Source organism: Galleria mellonella, unplaced genomic scaffold, assembly GCF_026898425.1.
Source record: "Galleria mellonella isolate WM207_F2 unplaced genomic scaffold, CSIRO_AGI_GalMel_v1 utg56, whole genome shotgun sequence".
NCBI lineage: Eukaryota > Metazoa > Arthropoda > Insecta > Lepidoptera > Pyralidae > Galleria > Galleria mellonella.
The window spans coordinates 5,978,833-6,001,047 of record NW_026442117.1 but is presented as its reverse complement, the minus strand read 5'-3'; the positions used below and the strand labels follow the sequence as shown (position 1 = coordinate 6,001,047).

Below are 22,215 nucleotides of genomic sequence, written 5' to 3'. Positions count from 1 at the left end.
GGTTGATACAGGATTAGATTCGTCTGTAAATAACATTTTGTTCAACCCCGTTAAGCCGTTTAGGTATGATTATGTAACTACCAATAAATCTCCAAATAAATATAAGAAATTGGATTGTTATGTTACTAAACGTTTAAATGGCTGTACGTTTAAGAATGAAATTTGAAAATAAATATCAGTTTTACAGTGTATTAAAGAATTAAATTTCTATTTTATATATCATATTTAATAATAATGAGAATAAATATTCTCATTCATTAATATATTCATATATTTATAACTAGCCATTTCCCGCGGCGTCGTTCGCTTTTAACTATGTAATGGATATATGTAACATGTATGTAAACGCACACAGTTGTTACGAGTTACGTATACCTTGGTTCCACGATCACAAATATTGGACGGTATGAGGACGAAATAAAAAGGAGATGAGCTATCACAAAAACAGCTGTGAGTAAACTGCATAAAATCTGGAAGAACCGCAATATTACAAAGAACATCATAAACACCATGGAACGCGCTACCTGATGCCATTAAGAGACTACCGACTAAACCGTCTTTCAAAAAAAGCGTTCACGCTCACTTTTTATCTTTATCCGAGCAGTAAGTGTTTTATATTATTCCCAAATTCGTGTATAATATAGTATATATCATATATGTGTAAGTATGTTTGTTATTCATATATATTTATTTGTTTATATATGTAATTTTAGTATGTATGTATATCAATAATTAGTAGTACCGCATTCGAGTATTCTGACACTTCCCTATGGTTGACTGGGAGAGAATGTTTTTAGCATTAAGTCCGCCATGTATACATATTTGTACTGATGAATAAATAAATAATGCATATAATGAGGAGTTTGGTTTTTCCAATTTTTTTGTACAGTGCAGAAACTTGGACGATCAGGCAACAAGAACAAGTGCTGGCGACGACAGCTGCAAATACCTTGGACCGCCTTTTGAACTAACGTTTCCATTCTGAACGAACTGAAAATCAGAGAAAGATTGTCGTCAACTGTTCGTATAGGAATTCTCAAGTATTTCAGCCATTTCAGCCATGTCCAAGGAGTGGTACAAGGCAAACGTTCTCGGGGTAGATCACCAACGCGATGGACTGACCTCATCAAAACGGCCACACAACAGTCTATTGTGGAATGCTCTCGCTCGGCGGCGAACAGAAGTAGATGGAGACATATTGCAAGGACCTCAATCGCGAAGGAGAGCCTCATCGACGATCCACTGTCATGAAAACCACGACCACTCTGTCAAGAGTGTACGACTGAAGAGAGAGAGAAAACGCACACAATGCATTTTATTCATACTTCTTTTTATTATTATTTTTAATAAGGAATTTCGCGACTGACTCGTGGCCACAACAGAATATCAGTGTTTTGCTCTTTTTAGGGCAAAGCAATAAACTGAGTTGTGACCATTTTGTGTTACTGAGGCACATGCATGAAATTAGGAAATTGTTGTTTTATATAAATTGCTTTTTGTTTTTTTTTGTTGCTTTTTTTTTATTTCTATCTTTTATCTCTTTCACTGTGTATTATGAGTATGTTTGTATTGTAATTTGTGTGCTGTAAGTAATGTAAATAAATTAACTATCTATGTGCTTTCCGTATATCATTCCCATTGGAACCCTACATAAATCCGGTCTTATATTGCATTATATACCTAAATGACAACTATATACCTAATACCTTTATAAAGGGGGAAAAGGGATTGTTAGTAATGGAGACTGAGAATCCTATTGCTAGCAATATACCCAACCAGGTCGACCTCCTCGCGGTTCTCCCTGGAAACTATCATGGTTAATTCCTGATGAATTCATCATGATGGGCTAACTGGCCTGTTTTCATTCTCATCTATCACCCTTCACTGGTGCTCCGCCAGCGTATCCCGTTAGCGCGGGCGGGGATACCATACCATTTTCACCCATCAAAAAAAAAATACCTTCATAAAATTTCAGCCAATTCAACTGATCGGTTATTTTATAGCATTTCATATATGATTCTTTAGATTGATATAACTTGTTTATTTATGAACCGGTTGAAATAAAACAAACACTAAATGTTAAGTGGAGCAAGCCGCAACGCATTAGTGAAAACCGCATTTAAACCGGTTAAATCGTTTCTGAGATTACCGTGCACAAACGTACAGACCAACAAAAGAAAATTCTAAATATCGTTGTTTTGGGTTCTATTGTGTTTATATAAAGCCCCCCTATGATAGTTTTTTTTTATATATCTTCCATGTACAGACAACTATTAGTTACGATTTCATTATATGTATTAATAATTGATTGATAACAATAGTATTGTGAATTTTCGTTTGTCTATTTGTCGGCAAGTCTATTCTGGCATTACTGTACCAAATTGGATGCAATTTTCACAATCGTATTCCTGCACTTTTTTAAAATCTGGTACATCTTGATACGGCATCTAGAAATAATCTATTTCTTTGGTTTTACTGTTTCTAAAATCCACGCCTAACGGGATCAAAGCTAGTAACATAATGAAATGAAATTAATACCCGCAATCGTAGATACAAAATGGAAAGCAGGGCTGTACAAAATCAAAACATAAAGTGTTAAAGATTACTCAAAAGCTTTTATGCTTTTGTTTGACTGGCGGGTGGGCGTATCGGATTGTTTGTTTTCAAGAAACGCAGTGACTTGTTAAAATAATGTTATATATTTAAGCCTATTATACTTTTATACTTATTTAAATTGCCGTGTAGGTCCCGGAATAGAAAAGGTTATCCCTTCCTTTCTTGTAGGTGTCGTTCGTGTCGACTAGGGGAACTTATGGTGTATGGATGCGTAGCAGCGTTCCTTTTAAAACACCATCAAAAGCCAAACTGCGGTTGCTAACTCACTTGCCAAACGTGGCAACTAATAGCAAAACCCTTCTTATGGGGGAAGTCATGTTCAGCAGTGAACAGTCGACGGTTGATACAAGAACAACAACTTGTAATGACTGTTGCTTGCCAGTAATGACAAAATGTGTGAAACCAACTATTCTAATATTAGCATGTCACCTTCTTGTACCACATTTTTAGCAATAAATTTCATTTGTTAACTTAAATTGGCTTTAAAAAAATTCCGCCATATAGCTCAAACATTCGATAATTGATGGAGAAGACAGTTTCTCGATCGCAGTGTAGTAAGACACCCTGCTAGATATGGTGGAACCGGTGGAATATGGCGTGAATTTACAGGGTACAGAGGAATAACACCTGAGTCCTCAGGTATAGCAACGCAAATGGCAACGAGGTATCATGGGCGAAACAGTATACTCTGTTATGTCCATGGTACTGCTCATGTCTATAGGCGACGGTTACCACTTTCCATCAGGTGGGCCGTCAGCTTGTTTGCCATTCTAAGTTGTAAAAAAAAATTTTTTTTGACAGTGGAACGCTGTGTTCACTTAATGATGGCTATTTCGAGTTTATAACATTAATAGATAATTAACATAAACAAAATCCAGCTTATCATTGTACGGATAATATCTAAGATAAATTATTCGCCGCTGCCGGTGGTAATTTGGCCATTATATAGAAATTAATCAAGGATATGTAATTAGTGTAGATCGTTAGCTGCTCGGAGATGAAGTGGAATATTCGATCCGACAACATAATAATTACGTTTATATCAAACGCGGCCCGAATCTGTGAGGCCCTCTGAGAACTCTGGCCGAAGTGGATTCGGTAATAGAACGAAGCACCGTTCTATATTTAAACGTAATTAACAAATAATCGAAGATTTTGTTCTGCAAAAATAAAAACAGACTTCAATTGTGACGCAACCAGTTATTTTAAACTAAAAAAAAAAAAAAACTATTTAATATATAAAATACTTTAAGTTAAAAAAGAATTTTCTAATCTAGTTTAGAACTGACAAAGTCATGAGGTAACACACGTTAAAAAACACATAACCAGGTTGAAAACCTCTTTTTTTAAGTTTGTTCGAAACGGAATTGATCTTCTTTTTGGGATCTTTAAAGTAAAAAAAATCGATCATACGTAATAAAATAATAATAAAATATTAAAATATTTCTATTTTATGGATCGGAGTTTTATGAACTATTGTATTTTAAATTAGCTAATATTTAGCAGAGGGAGACTTTGTACAAAAGTCGTTTGATTGGGCACCTTTTGTCCCATTTGTGTAACTACCGTGAAGCAGTTGTGTGTGCATGGCTGTGTTTCGGTTTGAAGGGTAGGATATGGCGTGAATTTACTGGGTACAGAGGAATAACACCTGAGTCCTCAGGAATGGCAACGCATGGGGGGTATCTTGGGCGAAACAGTATACTCTGTTATGTCCATGGTACTGCTCATGTTTATAGGCAACTGTTACCAATTTCCATCAGGTGGACCGTTAGTTTTTTAGCCATTCTAAGTTGCATAAAAAAAAAAGCTAAAATTAACAAAAAAGTCGAAATGTTACATTGATAGTAAGTACGTCTTGAAATCAATATAAATTATATAGGTCATGTTAATGAAGTCGCTGGTGAAAACTAATAATGTAGAGCCATTTAAATATTTTATTTTTATAAAAACAAACAATTTTTTTATGTTGAAATAAAACACTCACGCTAACTTTGCGATCACGAAGGTATACGAGTATTACCTGAATCTGTGAGTTTAACATGCGCATAGAGTTTTATATTAATTTTAATTGCCAATTGTTATAATTGACTTATACTTCTTTTTTTTTACAACACAATCGTGACAAACAGAAATGGTGTGAATACTCAGGTGCTTTGCTTCTAAGAGAGACGGGAATTAAAGCGATTTCAATTTACGAATTTTTAAATGTCAATCATTTAGTTAAACTATGGTAAATTTATACGGCATAGAATGAACAACTACCTTTTTTTTATACCACTGAGGTAGCAAACAAACATACGGCCCACCTGATGGTAAGTGGTTACCGTAGCCTATGAACACCTGCAATACCAGAGGTATTACGCGTGCGTTGCCGACCCTGAAGAAACCTCTTGACCCCCTTTTGAAGAACCCCATTTTGTTTGTCTCTTGGGAAAACCTCGGCAAAAAGCTCATTCCACAATTATTTCAGTGTTTGTGGGAGGAAACATCTTTGAAACCGCGCAGTACGCGACCATTGAGGCTGTAGGACATAAGGATGAACTCCCTGTCGATGGTGAGCCGTACGATGGTACCTTCTTTTTCCACGGGTGTTTACCATACCGTTTTACTGTATTTTACACACACAAAGGCGACTAAAGAAACTTATAATCGAGGGATAGGCAGCAGCGTCCCTTTTAAAACATATCTCCTTTACCTTCGTCAATATTATCTGTAATACATTGGACTTACTTAAAAGCTGCTAATGACATGGATTTATTTTTCTGGAAACCATTTTGTTCGTCTTTGATAATTTTAAATTTATGCAAAAATCGAGCGTACGTAATTATTTCAAAAATTTTTGAGAAGACTGGTAGTAGTGCTATTGGTGTTTAGTTACCAACGTCCGTTTTTCCCCCTTTTTTATAAAGAAGTTTTGTTTTTTTATATACAACTTAGAATGGCAAACAAGCTGACGGCCCACCTGATGGAAAGTGACGGTTACGGTTGAAACACGAATGGGACAGAGGTACTCAAGCAATCGACTTTTGTACTGTCTCCCTCTCCCGTAATGTTACTATAGAAATTCAAAAAAGTTGCTACCATCAGTACATATATGTATATTTCGCACCCTTGTCACATTTAGTATGTTTGACAATATTTCCTTTCATGTGAAATTTGAATGGATATGTCAAACATTCAGTAATGTTGATGGACTGTAAAATACGTACATACATGCCTGAGCACATATTAGCCGACTTCAAAAAGGATTTTTTCCTATATCACACATACTCGTACCGGAGGAAGACTTTGTACAAAAGTCGATTGCTTGGGTACCTCTGCGCCATTCGCGTTTCTATCGTGAAGCAGTTGTGTTTGCATGGCTGTGTTTCGGTTTGATGGGTGGGATATGTCGTGAATTTACAGGGTACAGAGGAATAACACCTGAGTCCTCAGGAATGGCAACGCATGGGGGATATCATGGGCGAAACAGTATACTCTGTTATGTCCATGGTACTGCTCATGTCTATAGGCGACGAGAGATTTTCCATCAGGTGGGCCGTCAGCTTGTTTGCCATTCTAAGTTGTATAAAAAAAAGCTATTGCTAGCAATGGGGCTATTAGAAGCCGCCACTAACAATCTTTTTCTCCTCGCATAGACGGGATTAGGTCTACCATTTAATTGCCATGAATAAAAAAGTCACAAGCTCTCATACAAACTTAGTGTTTATGGACACTGAGAATTTTTACTGTCGTCTTTTTTTAAATTTTACTGTTCCATAAAAAACAATATGTACTTTTTGAAATAGCCGTATTTAAAAATATAAATTTGCCACCAGACACCCTGTATAATGCTCTTACATAAATAGACTCACTGCGGAAAGGAACCAATGTAAAATTCGAAAAAATACACAGCGATATTTCTCCGCGCGATATTTTTTTTCTGTACCGTGGGAAAAAAACCTTAATTAAGAACAGAAGTGCCTATTTGGACTATGAGTTTATATCGTACGTTTTTTTTTCTGCGCAATGAATATTGAACACGACTGCGCACAAAAGGAGCGTAATGTTTTCAAGTTTCATGTATGTATGTGAGTTTTCCCGTAATATCATTCGAGTGCTCGCTTTGAATGTGGTGTGGTGTATAGTTTGAATCCTAACATTATCCTGAGTGGCATTAGCTGTAATTTTTTTTAAATATTTTTTTTTTTTCTATTAAAACAATTGTGTTTGTTTTCAACCAACTTCAGTAAACGAGAAGTTTCTCATTTCGATGTTTTTTTTTATTTATGTTATATTATAACTTTTTTTTATATTATTTAATAAGATGCATCACCCACAAATACTAGGGATAGTCCAACTGCGAGTACCGAATACTTATGTTAGCGCGCGCCGTTATCCGGTTACGTTTAATATCAAGCCAGTCAGAACTAGCTTACTTCAGCACGCTCCCTTAACTCACGCAGTACGGTTATTAAATAATATTAGAAACATCATTGATATATTAAGTAGGAGCCTGCCAAAGATATCAGAGAGCAGCTCAGACATATCTCGAGTCGGGTTAAATACACTTATTATAACTTTGTATGTTAGCACACTAGGTTTATAACATTGATTTGGCTTTTGCTGTTATAATGTTATAATTATTTTTAATGAATGAATAAATAAATAAATAAAATATACTTTCAGATTGGTTCAGATAAAGGGAACTTAAAAGTTCGATTAAAAGAACCAGTCCTTATTTAGATTTATGATTGTTTTTTTACTTATTTAATATATTAAGTTAATCTCCTAAATCTCATGTATTTTTCATTATTTGTTTTGATTCGTTTTTGTTTTTTATATTACTTAACTTTTTATATGATCTATATTCATCTTCAAATTCTTAACAAAGAATTTTTTTTTTATACAACTTAGAATGGCGAACAAGCTGACGGCCCACCTATCGACGGTTGCCTATAGACATGAGCAGTACCATGGACATAACAGAGTATACTGTCTCGCCCATGATACCCCCCATGCGTTGCCATTCCTGAGGACTCAGGTGTTATTCCTCTGTACCCTGTAAATTCACACTATATCGCACCCTTCAAACTGCTTTACGGTTGAAACACGAATGGGACAGAGATAACCCAAACAATCGACTTTTGTACAAAGTCTCCCTCTGGTACTTGTCTAATATCCATTGTTTTATTCATATTAATCATATTTTTTTTAATATTTTTTTTTTTGACTAAGACGACCCTAGCTTACCGCATGCACTTGTACGAGGTCTGTCCGGAAAGTTCGTATAAAAGTGTTCTGGAATGCGAAAAAAAAAATTTTTTTTCCTTATGTCCCTAACAATGCTTCAGTTGTGGTCTGACCGCCGTGCGGTGCGAACTGGCTTGTCACGCCATCTGTGAAGTTACCTTTTAACGAAACCCCGTCGGCATGGAGCCCGCTTCCGTTGAAGAGCAGCGCGTCGTAATCAAGTTTCTCTCGAAACTCGGCAAGAATGGCCGTGAAAGCAAAGAGTGGAAGACATCCGCCACGAACAAAAAAATCAAGAAAATCCCCCATGTCAAGACAATGTTGATTGTTTTTTTCGATGTTCGGGATTGTCCATCAAGAATTCGTCCCTCCAGGCCAGACAGTTGATGGAAAATTCTACGTCGATGTGCTCAGACGCCTCAAACTCGTGTGGCACGAGTTCGTCCAGAATTGGCGCGAGAGGGGTTGGATTCTTCAGACGACAATGCCCCTGCCCACACCTCTCTTGTTGTCCGTGAGTTTTTGAGTAAAAATTCCATTACGGTGACCGAACACCCCCCTATTCGCCGGATTTGGCCCCGTGTGACTTCTTCTAAAATCCAAATTGGTTTATTTGGGGGACATAAATGAGATAAAAAAAGCTCGACGGGGCAGCTATTTTTTCAATACAGTTTTTTTTCACAGGGGGAGTACTTTGAGTAAAATTGATTTACCTGAATAATTGTAAAATAAAATTTTTAAAAAACTTTTATACGTACTTTCCGTATATATTTATAAATGTTCGTGTATAACAAATGGAGCCCACAAACTTTCAACGTCAGAAGGCGCCACTCCCACACGAGCAGTCCCAAACTACTTGGCGTGGTGTTACGAAAGTTATTTATTAATATCAAAACATTTCTCGTGCTGAACCTTTTCCAAAATGCCATCTGTGATACTGTTCATATATTAAGGGACATTTCAAGTTTTTTTTTTTTAATATGAGCACCGAATTGAAATTTAACATGTACCAAATTAGAATGAAAGTAAACGGAAAAAAATCGATTTTAAGCCAAGCCTATGATTTGATATAAATCACTACATAGTATAAAACAAAGTCGCTGTCGCTGTCTGTCCGTCCCTATGTATCCTTAAATCTTTAAAACTACGCAACGGATTTTGAAACGATTTTTTTTTAATAAATAGAGTGATTCAAGAGGAAGGTTTATATGTATAATACATGCATAATATTGTAGAGAAACACTGATAAATTTAGAGGTTTCTAATGTGATGTCGTAAATAAACACGTTTTTTTGCGCTTACTATGCAAACGCTGGCTGAACCCCACGGGATAAATCAAAATAATGTACTACAGTATTGTACACCTTAAAAGGTCAACAAAAAAGTCCACGATGGTACATGTCTATCTCTTAAGGATAACCTACAATAATCATTTTTTATCCTTCGGTGAAACTATAGCCTTTATCATATTTGTATTGCCTAATGACAAAAAAGCTGTAAACGTTGTTTATAAGGACATTCTGTAGTAGGTAGGCATATTTAGTATCAGCATTGCATCCGTGCGAAGCCGGGGCGGGTCGCTAGTATACTATAAACTTAAAATTAATATAATCATCAGAATCATTTCAGCCATTAACTGTCTACAGGTGAACATAAGCCTTCCCCATAAGGGGGGTTTTGTCAGTAGTTGCTACGCTTAACAGGCGGGTTGACAATCACAGTTAGGCTTTTACAGATGTTTTAAGAGGGACATTACTGCTTGTCCCTCTACCATTAAGTTCCGTTAGTCGCCTCTTACGACATCTAGAGGAAAGGAAGGGGTGGCCTATTTTATGCCGGGACTACACGAACTTAATTTTAAATTTAATATAATATAGAATATTAAAAATAAATAAATAAAAAAACATCAAAATAAAAATAATTTTTTATTCAAGTAAACTTAATAATAAACGTTTTTTAATAATAATTTTTATTATATATTTATTTATTTAACAGTTTATTGTAACAATATTAGACGAATTATTGAAAAATGTTCAATAAAAAAGCACGGTCGATAGATATTTAATTTATATATTATATTTAAATAAAAAAAATCAAATCTTTTTACAACAATAAATATTAAAATTGATAATTTGTTATCAATAAAATAAACATAAATATGCCCCCGACCTTAACCCTTAATGGATTAGCCAGAAACATTTCTCGACTATTCGGAAATTTAGTAAATCTTGCGTTAGTACATTATTTTAACCTACATGTAAATAAATAACTGTTTCGTATATAAACCTGTCAAATTACTATTTATTGTGGGTATAGTGGTATCTTATCGCATTTATGGCTGATAGTCCGCGCAGTTAACGAAAGTAGGTTAAATCAACCCTCTCTATAGATTAAAGCTTTATGTGCCTACACTGTTATGAAAATAACTGCTATAGGTGGAAAGGTACATTTATTATTATATATATATTAATATATATAAAAAAAACATTTTAAATATATTTTTAATTTTTATACAACTTAGAATAAAAAAACGGTTAGCAAATGGAAAGTGGTAACTGTAAAACATGAGATACCATGGACATAACAGTCATAGTGTTTCCTAACACACAGTGTTGTCATTCCTGAGGACTTAGTAATGTAGTCAGTAAATTCAGCATATCCTAAACAGAAACACAGTTAAAATATATTATTTATTTAAAAAAAATCCACAACTCTTAAAAACACAACATACACGCTATATGTTTTATAAATACAGCCAATAATGGATTTTATTTATATAAAGGAAAATTCTAATTCTAAGCCAAGGTTGGCAAGTTAGAGTGGGTGTATGCAAGTAATGTAAGTGTATGTATGAAAGAAACTATGTATAACAAAGAGTGTCCATAAAGTCAGATAAATTAATATAAAAAATAAAATATACTTATTAATATAATATATATTTTATACAAATTAAAAATAGCAAACAAGCTTTTAATTATAAATTCGTATCCATACAGACTAGCAAATAGCACGAGAGTTTTTTTTAATTATTAAATAAATCAAGTCCATTATTGTAAATATTTTATTTGATATATCAAATAAAATATATTTAGATATATGAGACTGTCAGACATAATTCATAAAAAAAGAAAGAGAGATAAAAATTTATCCATAGAATTATACGACTCAAATACTAATTAGCACAAATAAAAGAACAATATTAATTATAAATCAAAATAAAAAAAAAAAAATGAAAGACAATGGAATACATTTTAAAACGCATTAACCGTTCCCTTCTCAAATGAAGCTTAAATTTAAAAAGTATACAGGTATATGCAAGAGTGTACTCGTGTACATGTGTGTGTGTAGTAATATGGTAATAGATAAAAAATAAATAGAATAACTTATATTCCAAGTACGACCATTATATATATATATATATATATATATATATATATATATATATATATATATATATATATATATATATATATATATATATATATATATATATATATATATATATATATATATATATAGATAATTATCATCTTAGTACCATGACAAATATAGCAATGTCATTATTAGAACAATCACAATTAAAGTAGAGAACAAAAGACAGTTAAATTAATTATTTATGCATTGGTATTTTTATAGGGTTACAATTAAAACGAAGTATTATCACGTATACACCTATACACAAAAATAATAATTTTAAATTATAAATAAAATATAATATGCAGTTATTTTCGATTAATATATCAATACAATATAGCATAGTTTATTAAGGAATTTTAAATAATTTAAATTTAAATTTAATAATTTTATAAATTGTGTTAACTAACAAAACTAAAATAAAAAAAAAAAACTCATAACTGTAATCCTAGATGGAGTACTTAATAATAAATAAATAATAATTTATAATTCTGCACTTGTGACGTTTTATTAAAAAAATTTCGTAAGTTATTATGTAATCATAAATAAAAAAAGAAACAGATTTAATTAATTATTTTACACCAAAACTTTATAATAATAATATTAAAATGTTAAATTAATAATTAAAGTTAACCTTTTTTTTTAAATAATATATTTTCTTAATTTATATGAAACATGAATAACTTATATTTTTTCCAGTCAAACTGTCGCGCCGCACGTCAATCATAAACAATGGGCCACAGTGGAAATTGGTCGAAAACTACACGCGTAAGTTCCTAAAGGCGCACGCAACAAAGTAATTTAATTTACTAACCTGTATCAAAAGTATGAGGCCGTTCTTTCCGCGGGTACCTTCAACCCACACGCCACTGCCGCACTGCCGCTACACGCATTAAAAATTCAGAAAATTTATACCAGCAGTGTATACAATCACTGTCGATCACATATTAAAATTCACTAACGATATAAAAGTTTATCTCCCATTTTAACGTTACACTTTTGAAATTCGAATTCCACATTTAGGTTGGTGGTGGCGGCCGCTTGGCGGCGCTAGCCGTCCGCCTGGCAGGGCGAGCGTCGCGTCACTACCGTGCTAAGGTTGGGCGGACGCATGCGCGCCTTGAAAACTGTGTGTGCGTACACCTCTACACATTTCATTTTGTAACGAACTGAAATATAACAATATTGGGTAAAATAGACTTTATTCATTTCAAATTAAAGTGTATTTTCCAGTGGAGACGGAATCAAAGGGTGAGATTTAAGTTTGAAAAATGTTTTTGTCTCTATCCCACTTCTCCATGTATCCATATGCATTTGAATTTTAATTGAGCACAACGAAATGTGAGAGCGTAGTATACAATACTTGTGTTTTAATTGTTAAGTCGGGTACTGTGTCAAAGACTCAGTTGGACAGACTGTTAATATGAAGTTCCTTGAAAGGAGGTTCAGTAAACCGTGTAAGACTGACGGTCCGTTCACAAAGACATCTGTCATTGATGATTCGTTATAAATAACGATAGAATATCATATATATATATATATATATATATATATATATATATATATATATATATATATATATATATATATATATATATATATATATATATATATATATCATACATACATATACATACTTCGCAAATTACAATTTAATATACGACGTAATGATTCGTTCTGACGGAGTCATACATATTCATGATTCGTAGGCGTGATGACTGTTTCTTTTCATGCATGATAATAGAATGGTAACCCCGCCTACGCTAATGGTATATACTGGTGTTCCACCAGTGACAGATGATAGGTGAGGATGTGAGCAGGCCAGTCGGGCCATTGTGACGAATTCTATAAGAATTAGCCACGATGGTTTCCAGGGAGAACCGTGTGGAGGTCGGCCTGATAGCGTTGCTAGCAATGGGGTTGTTAGACCACATTACTAACAATTCCTTTCCCCCTGAATATGCTTGTTAGGAGATACGGTGTCGGAAAAATAAAAACACTTCGGTAACGTGTGAATAACTTTTAATGTTGCAGTAATATATATATATATATATATATATATATATATATATATATATATATATATATATATATATATATATATATATATATATATATATATATATATATATATATATATCAGATATTCTATAGGTATATATAATTACTAGCTGACTCGGCAAAACGTTGTTTTACCATATACGTTATTTCGAGAATTATACATGAAAATTTATCCTACTACAATTATTATATTCGATTTCAATCTTGCAAGACTATTGCGGCATATAAAATCACGATTATAAAACAGGCGTTGATCGTAAAAGCGTGAAAATTTGAATTTGTATGTATTTTTCAATGCTAAATCATAATAAAATAAAAATAAAAATTGTCAAAAAAATAAAAAACATGTAGGGGTATCAAAAAATAGATGTTGGCCAATTCTCAGACCTACCCGATATGCACACAAAATTTCATAAATATCGGTAAAGCCGTTGCGGAGGAGTTTGGTAACAAACACCGCGACACGAGAATTTTATATATTGGATTAATAAATTCACCTAATTAATCAGTATATTTATTTATTACATTACATCTACTGGGTGAACTTTACAATCTTCCAATCTCACCCAGGTAATCATATGTATAATAACATATATAAAAAAGGAATAATACATATAAATAAGTTTGATTTCTAAATTTCTGCACACAAACACCTTGTGGTTAGTTTTTATACATAGTTTACAACTTTATATAATAATCTATATATAAGGAAAAAAATCCTCAGTTTTATACACAGTTAAAGTAAGAATACAGATTGGAAGGATGTCGCACAAACATAGCGACAGAAAACAAAGTTTAAAATAAAAAAAATAAAAAAATATCTTGTGGTCATTCGACGAAACTCCAGCAAGTTAGAGGCAAATACGTCCATATATATTAATCAAATTAATTGAAAAGATAAAAGATAAAAGATTTTGATTTTAAATTGGACAAAAAATGAGCTTTATTCGTGAACACACATATGCACGCACGCAAGCCACACGCACGCACGCACACACGCACTCAAGCACATCGTTACAGTACAGTATACAATTCCTCCTATAAATAAAAATTTTAAATTTAGAACAAGGAATTACATACTCATTTAAAAAAAAATTATTCGCAATAAACAGTCTTTTGAATGAGAGTAGACACTATAATTCGCAAAATTAATTGCAAAAATTGATTCAATATGGCGACGAAATCACGTGACATTACGTATAAACGGTCCGAAAGAATGGTAGTCGCAAAAAATGAAAATCAAACGAGTTAAGAATATTTTTTCTTAAAAATTAATATCTTATTGTAAATAACAATCTATCGGTCTAGACACTACCTTGCAAAATGTACAATAACAATTTTGTTATATTTGACTACAAACAATTATTGGGCACGTAGGATTAAGTGGCGAGGTCTTTTGGAAATTTCCACAGCATGGAAATCTTGTTTTCCAAATGGAATTAAAAATTTCTAAATATATTGATTATACTATATATTGTCTGGGTTGTTCTTCTCTAGTGATCTGTCTGGTTCTTGATTACGAGCACATGGGTATGCGACCCCGGTTTCTCAAGCCACTGTATTTTCTGCAACTTCTGTATCACCCTTTTTTTTATACAACTTAGAATGGCAAACAAGCTGACGGCCCACCTGATGGAAAGTGGTAACCGTCGCCTATATACATGTGTAGTACCATGGACATAACAGAGTTTACTGTTTCGCTCATAATACCCCTCCATGCGTTGCGATCTCTAAGGACTCAGGTGTTATTCCTCTATACCCTGTAAATTCACTGCCATATTACACCCTTCAAACTGAAACACAGTTGGGCAAACACAACTGCTTCACGGTTGAAACACGAATGGGATAGAGGTACCCAAGCAAACGACTTATGTACAAAGTCTACTCTTTTTCCTTTTCTCCATAAATATTTACTAACTTTATTCATTTCCAATGTCCGCCATCTTTTTTCCCAATCCTATCCTTCATACTGCAGATGGCGATTACCATCAACAGAAGCATTTCCAAGGAGGGTTTTTGTCAGGCTGACATTAACCCTTCTTAGAAAAGCCAAACCTTATGTATTAATTTACTCTTTATTGACACCACTTAAAGAATAATACAAAGAAATACGCTGTCATAAGTGTTAATGCATTTTCACAAAATCACCTTTGTACTCTTCCAGACAACCTTTGGATAGAGGAGAAAAAAAAACGACGGTAGCAATTTGGCGCAAGAAGGTAACTAATAAAAAAAAACGCTCATATCAATAAACCTTGTGTTACATGAATTCTATCAAAAACATAAATGTTAAAAAATGAGCCAAGTTCAATGTTAAGAACATGTATGGTTTTTTTTTAATGGGTGAAAATGGAATGGTAACCCCGCCTGCGTTATCGGTATACGCTGGCGAGGCACCAGTGAGAGGTGATAGGTGAAGGTGAAAGCATGTCAGCTAGCCCATCGTGAATAATTCCGTGAGAATTAACCACGATGGTTTCCAGGGGGAACCGCGTAGAGGTCGACCTGATAGGGTATGTTTCTAGCAATGGAACTTCCAGATCCCATTACTTACAATCCCTTTCCCCCCGAACATATATAGTTGTCAAATCTTGTAGATAATTCTAATATTTATTCAATTCTCTATCTAGATTAAATCAATCAAATAATTGGCATAAGGTCCGGAAGTAGATTAATAATATTAATAGTTCTCTTTGTTTAATTACTACTTCATTTCGATTATTTGCAATCATTCCGGATGATATTACACCGGGGATTTGTTCAATATTTGTAGTTGCAATGACCGAAAGCGGATAATTTGGACAGACCGTTAACGCTAACCTTCATGTTAATTTATTTGCTACATAATTTATTGGCTATTTCAGTATACATTGACAGATTAATAATAACCGCAACTACGTTTTTCCAATTATGTTTCGAATGGTAGCTTGCAAATTTGAAAATATGTATTAATGTGATGTATGAAACGAGTAAAGAAAGTGAACGGAACGAAAAATGCAATTAAGATCTTTGGTACTTTTTTTTTTTACTTTATTTTTAAACACACACTTTAATTTTCCACTGCTGAGCATCGGTCTCATCACGGGGTAGAGTCTAAAAGGTTTTTTTTTTAATTCTCATAAGAATTAACTTTTCTTTTTTGATTAAAAAAAAAAAAACAAATAATTTGTTATAAATTTATGGCAACAATTATTATCATCATCCTCATATCAGCGTTAACTGTCCACTGCTGAACTTAATCTCCCATTCCCCAAGGAAGGTTTTGCCAGAAATCGCCACACTTAGCAGGCGGATTGGCAACCACAGTTAGACTTTTTGGTGATGTTTTAAGTAGGACGCTGTTGCCCATCCCTCAAACTTTAAGTTCCCTTAGTCACCTCTTACGATACTCACGCAAAGGGAATGGGTGGCACATTCTATACCAGGACTTCATGACAATAGTGAATAAATACCGCATCCAAATTAAAACATGTTTATATGTTCGATTTTGACAAATACACAATATTTATTTTACCTTGCATATTATTATTTTTTTAAATATCTCCCAATGTCTATAGGCATCGTCAAGTTGAAACTTAATTATATTAATATAATACTCAGGTAAATTTTGTAGGCATTCACAGCGTAATATTATGTACATATACACAGTATATACACATAGACAAATTGGAATTACCAAGAACACGACTCACAAAAACTATGAAACAAGGCATACATCTAAAAATAAAAATGTACAATAAATTACCCAATACAGTAACACAATTGCTGAGAAATAGATTTAAAAATAAAATAAAGACATATTTTGTTCAACATCCTTTTTACAATGTTACCGAATACCTAAATGCCAATATTAAATTATGACATATTGTTATTTATTTATGTTTAATTGTAAGAAGTATGACAATTTTGTACAAAAATCGATTGCTTGGGTACCTCTGTTCCATTCGTGTTTCAACCGTGAAGCTGCTGTGTTTGCATGGCTGTGTTTCGATTTGAAGGGTGGGATATGGCGTGAATTTACTGGGTACAGAGGAATAACACCTGAGTCCTCAGGAATGACAACGCATGGGGGGTATCATGGGCGAAACAGTATACTCTGTTATATCCATGGTACTGCTCATGTCTATAGACGACGTTTACCACTTTCCATCAGGTGGACCGTCTGCTTGTTTGCCATTCTAAGTTGCATAAAAAAAAAAATCCAATTTTATAACTTGAAGTCATCATTATTGGTATATAGTTACCATTATATTGAAATGTATTAACTAATTTATAATGTTAACTGAATTACAGTTACTTACAATGTTTCTCGTATTTTTATTTTATAACTCAAATGTATTTTTATATCATTATATATCAATTTATTTTATAATTCGTTATTATTATCATTGTTATTATTTATTTTATTAATTTCAAAATGTAAATGTAAATATATTGACTTGCCATTGTGTGGCGAAAACTGTTATATTGGTTAATAAAGAAATATAAAATAATAATATATTATATAACACACAGTATATACGATTTCATCACGCCATATCTAATATATAAAATTCTCGTGTCACGGTGTTTGTGTACCAAACTCCTCCGAAACGGCTTTACCGATTTTCATGAAATTTTGTGTGCATATTCGGTAGGTCTGAGAATCGGTCAACATCTATTTTTTATACCCCTCAATGATAAGGGTGACCCACCCCTAAAAATTTTTTTTATATTTTTTGGACGAAATTTTTGTGTTTTAAATATGATTTAGTATTGAAAAATATTATACATACAACTTTAAATTTTCATCGTTTTACGATCAACCCCTGTATTTTAATCGCGATTTTTATATTTCGCAATAAGTGGTAAAACAACGTTTACGGGGTCAGCTAGTCATTTTATAAATGTAACAAAATGGCCATTATATGTAACATCATGTTACGAAGAAAATGAAGTATGCTCAGTGGTACTCACCTTAACTCAAATATATCGTATCAGTTTCATATTGCGACGTGGACCTATTATTATATAGGTCAAGAATCCATTTCCTCCACTCCAAAATTATGAATAGCTACCTCTTTTATGACTGCCAACAGGTTACCATTTATCAACAGGGCAAAAGTGTATGAGAATTATGACCCTCCGCCTCATGCGCGATCATTTATTTTCATTCTACGCTGTGTGTGTGTGTGTGTGTGTGGAATTGTTTTTCTTTAAGATATCAATTATAGACAGACGCACCCCCGGATTTGTGTATGATTTATAACATATAGTTTTGTGTTCACTATATTCGTATAAATGAAAAATACAAAAAGATCTCTCGAGTTAAGTATTCGATTGCATTTTCAACCATAAGAGCGTTTATGGCGAAGCACGAATCTGCATTATTCTTTTAAGGGAGTAATAGAGAGTTTTTTTTTTAATGGTTGATAATGGAACGGCAACCCTGCCTGCGCTAATGGTATATGCTGGCGAGGCACCAGTGAGGGATGATAGGTGAGAATGAATAAGCAGGTCAGTTAGTCCATCGTGATGAATACATATAGAACGATGTTTTCTAGAGGAAACCACGTGGAGGTTGACCTGACAGGGTATATTGCTAGCAAATAGACTGGTAGTCCGCATTACTAACAATCCCTTCCCCCCAGTAATAGAGAGTTAACACTCATTCATTTCGCTCAACGTCGCAGCTATTGGTCAATTTTCAATAACAAATAAACATTTTGTAATGTTTCTAATTGTTTAATTGATTGTTTAAAGTTTTAGTTCGATCAGCAGATATTTTTTTAAGTAATCCGCTGTATATATTGAAAACTGTTTAAATATTTTTGAAAATTGACAGGCAATTGTTAATATTGCCACATTTTGGTAACTTAAAATTATGTAAGCAAATTTTAAAAAGTGGAAGTTTCCAATTAGATTTTCTTTTGCAAGTTAGAATAGCAAATAAGCTGACGGCCCTCCTGGAGGAAAGTGGTAGCCGTCGCCTATAGACATGAGCAGTACCATGGACATAACAGAGTATACTGTATCGCCCATGATACCCCCATGCGTTGTTATTCCTGAGGACTAAGGTGTTATTCCTCTGTGTCTTGTGAATTCAGTGCCATATCCCACCCTTCAAACCGAAACACAACCATGCAAATACAACTGCTTCATGGTAGAAACACGAATGGGACAGAGGTGCAAACGACTTTTGTACGTAGTCTCCCTTTGGTAAAATTAATTAATCCTAATTAATTGTTATTTTGTATGTGTATGAAAAGAAATATGATTCAGGGATGGGTAGCAGTCTCTCTGTTGAAACATCACCAAAGCCTATCTGCTGTTGCCAACCCGCCTGCTAAGCGTAGCAACTACTGACAAATCTCCTCTAAGGAGAGAGCCTATGTTCGGTAGCAAAGAGTTATCTACTGCTATGATGATGAAGGTAAAAATATAAAAAAAAACTCTATATCGTATTTGATCATTTGTAATAAATATTTCCTAATTTGGAATATCATCCATTTATGCATAATTTCATTCCATTCTGCGTAGCCTCTTATGTATAGATACATATGAATGGTCTAAAGCAAACGTACTATACTTCAGAAACAAATATGGTATCAAATAGATATATATATAGCATTATTGTTCGCTCCAATTTTCATAGCTAAATAATAAAAGGCATTCAAAACGTTCTCATAAATATGCAATGAAATGTTCGTTAAAAATCATTCAACTGTAAACAAGAGTGATTTTAATTTTTTTAAGCTTTTGCGTAATATTGTTTTTATACGAAATTTCGACGTATTTTATAATAAAAAATAGTCATATATATATATATATATATATAATATTATATTAATATTAGTTATAGGAATGGTAACGTATGGATTTTAAGTTTCCTCTGGTCGGTGCAACTAATTCATGCATCTTCTACATAATAATTCATGTTTCTTCCAGCCAGCTCTATCCCAGGCTATCTTTAACCTACCTATACGACATGGCACCTAGTGTGTTATATATATATATATATATATATATATATATAAATCAAACTATTATTTTTATATGAATATTCATAATGTTATTAATTGTAACCTTTTAAATTAAAAACCTTTTAAAAAAAAAAGAAAGTATAAAAGTAAGTAAATAATATTAATAGAAATTGTTTGAGCGTGCGAGGAGATCTATTAAGACAAGTGATTGGCAACTTACTTGAGTATCTCTTGGGGAAAAATACGTCGAATGATCCTTTAAATAAGAAGAGTAAGAGGGATCCGATTAATGGTAACTGAGACGGCCGATCAGCCATGGATAAATGTGAAAGAAATGGCATAAGTATAATCTCACGCATGCAGTGTAATAAATAATAAACTCGGATAGATAAGCGAGCTTAAATATGAGGAGTGAATCAGAAATAAAAAGATTTATGATTGTGCTGTACAAAATGTTGGCTTTAATTGTGGTAAAACCAGTTGTTTTGATATAAAAAACTAAAATGTTGTACTGATTGTAATAATATCCGTCAGTATAAGTGTATAATTATGTTTACCAGAGGGAGACTTTGTACAAAAGTCGATTGCTTGGGTACCTCTGTCCCATTCGTGTTTCAACCGTGAAGCAGTTGTGTTTGCATGGCTATGTTTCGGTTTGAAGGGTGGGATATGACGTGAATTTACAGGGTACAGAGGAATAACACCTGAGTCCTCAGGAATGGCAACGCATGGGGGGTATCATGGGCGATACAGTATACTCTGTTATGTCCATGGTACTGCTCATGTCTATAGGCGACGTTTGCCACTTTCCATCAGGTGGGCTGTCAGCTTGTTTGCCATTCTAAGTTGTATAAAATATATATATATATATATATATATATATATATATATATATATATATATATATATATATAAGTATGTATTATAACTAAAGTTTCATCCCAATCATCTGAACGAGTGGCGGTCTTCCACCGTGCGTTTTTCAAGGCACTTTCTTCCACGCACAACCATTCTTTAGAATCAACTTCCAGCAGTAGTATTTCCGAACCGATACGACAACATAACATTCAGGAAAAGAGTATATTTCCTTTTAAAAGGCCGGCAGTACACTTGCAATGCCGCTGGAGTTGTGGGTGATCATGGGCGGCGGTGGTCACTTACCATCAGGTGAGCCGCGTGATCGTTTGCCCCCTGTGTTGTGAAAAAGAAATGTTAAAGTAAATGCTGTGAATACCTTTAATAGGCATGTGCATTAATATCGTATTTTTTTTTTGTTATATGTGTTATAATGCAATATGCTGTTGGTGTTCTTTTAAATAAATATAGTTTCAGAAAAAACAAATTTTCAAAATCGGTTTACAACTGACGGAGTTTTGAGTTAACAAATATAAAAAAAAATGAAACCAAATTGACAAACTCCTTCTTTATGAAGTCGGTAGAAAAAAGACTACAATAACATCTTAATAGCGTGCTCAATAAATAAATGGGCGGGGACTAATGTCGCAGTCATACAGATTTGGAGTTTTCTAATGGAGACCACGTGGAGGTCGATTTGACAATGGAATAATTAAAATGGAATAGTTTGCATTACTAACAATCTCTTCCTCCCTGTACATATGTATGTATATATATGTATGTATATGTGTGTGTATATATGTATATATATAATTATTTATTTTAAGTTCTGTCTTGCACGTCGACTACTGCACAAAAAACTCACTATTTGCGAGTCATATGCTGCATGCCACGGACTGATATACAATGCTGTGAAAAGAAATGTCTTTGAGAGATAAGTTTTGCCTTTAAACTAATATTGTTATCAACTTAAATATTTGTTACATCACGTTTTAGTGCAATAAATAAATATATATATATATATATATATATATATATATATATATATATATATATATATATATATATATAT

The 22,215-nt window shown here is 33.3% G+C and overlaps 1 protein-coding gene across 7 annotated transcripts in view; it reads right to left on the bottom strand.

Annotated features, from left to right (window-relative positions):
- The window catches only part of LOC113514810 (potassium voltage-gated channel protein Shaw), a 136,814-nt gene extending 124,473 nt beyond the window's left edge, over positions 1–12,341 (bottom strand). For all 7 annotated transcript variants that reach the window (XR_008253339.1, XR_008253338.1, XR_008253340.1 and 4 more), the window contains exon 1: positions 12,080–12,341. The gene's annotated coding sequence lies outside the window, so the exon portion shown is untranslated. The remainder of the gene's footprint in view (positions 1–12,079) is intronic.
- Positions 12,342–22,215: the final 9,874 nt, after the last annotated feature.